We start from the raw sequence: 1547 nt of genomic DNA, 5'->3' as shown, positions 1-1547 counted from the left end.
GAGGAACGCGGCGTGTGGGGGGGGGGGGGATGAGTGACGTGGACACGCCTCTTCCCCACCCCCCTGCAACCCGCCGCCCCCGCCTGTCGCGCCCGGAGCGGGGGGGCTTTGCCCCTCTCCGAGATGGGGGGCGGGGGGCGCTGGCGGGGGAGACACGGAGTGAGACACTGGGTGTGCCACGGCCCGGGGCCTCCCTTCTGCCACCCCCGGGGCCCGGGGCCTCCCCTCTGCCACCCCCGGGGCCCGGGGCCTCCCCTCTGCCACCCCCAGGGCCCGGGGCTTCCTGTGTGTGCCACCCCCAGGGCCCGGGGCCTCCCCTCTGCCACCCCCGGGGCCCGGGGCCTCCCCTCTGCCACCCCCAGGGCCCGGGGCCTCCTGTGTGTGCCACCCCCAGGGCCCGGGGCCTCCTGTGTGTGCCACCCCCAGGGCCCGGGGCCTCCTGTGTGTGCCACCCCCAGGGCCCGGGGCCTCCCCTCTGCCACCCCCAGGGCCCGGGGCCTCCCCTCTGCCACCCCCAGGGCACGGGGCCTCCCCTCTGCCACCCCCAGGGCCCGGGGCCTCCTGTGTGTGCCACCCCCAGGGCCCGGGGCCTCCTGTGTGTGCCACCCCCAGGGCCCGGGGCCTCCTGTGTGTGCCACCCCCAGGGCCCGTGGCCTCCTGTGTGTGCCACCCCCAGGGCCCATGGCCTCCTGTGTGTGCCACCCCCAGGGCCCAGGGCTTCCTGTGTGTGCCACCCCCAGGGCCCGGCATCTCCCCTCTGCCATCGCCATGTCCCAGTGACTCCCGTGTGCCATGGCCATGGCCCGGTGCCTCCTGTGCGCCAGGCACTTCATCTCCTGTGTGCCAATGCCACAGCATGGCACCTTGCTGTGCTTGAGCCATCGCCCAGAACCTCCCATGTGTGTGCCAACGTCACAGGCCAGTACCCCCTGTGTGCCAACGCCCTGGCCCCGTGTCTCCCATGTGCCAGTGGTATGGCCAGGCGCTTCGCCTCCCGGGTGCTAATGTCACGGCCCTGCACCTCACCGCGTGTGCCAACGCCAGGCCCGGCAGTTTGCCTCTCATGTGCCAATACAATGGGTTGGCGCCTCGCTGCATCTGCCAATGCCCCGGCACGGCACCCCACTGCATCTGCCAGTACCGTGGCCCAGCGCCTTGCCCCCCGTGTAACAGCGCCGTGGCGCGGTGTGTCGCTGTGTGTGTGCCCACACCAACGTGCCCTCAGCTTACTGGTCTCTCCCTTCCCCACCAGCAAAGGGTCCATGTGCCACCCCACGCTAATTAATATGAAGATTTTACAGAGTCATTTAAAAACACTCGACCCCTGCCCCCCCCCCGGTACGTTTTTCTGTTATTTTATCATTTTTCTTTCCATACTCAGCCCACGGGAGTGTGAACGGCAGAGCTACCTCACGTGTGGCAAGTGGAAAATGAAACTAAATGGCACATTAAACCAACACGGCAGCACAAAAACTGGCTGGGCCAGTCAAAAACCCAGCCAGGTGGCAACGCTGCTTCTTGCTCGCCTGTGCCAATATCAATATGAC

Source organism: Lepidochelys kempii, chromosome 9, assembly GCF_965140265.1.
Source record: "Lepidochelys kempii isolate rLepKem1 chromosome 9, rLepKem1.hap2, whole genome shotgun sequence".
Classification (NCBI taxonomy): domain Eukaryota; kingdom Metazoa; phylum Chordata; order Testudines; family Cheloniidae; genus Lepidochelys; species Lepidochelys kempii.
Note: the sequence above shows the minus strand (reverse complement) of the source record.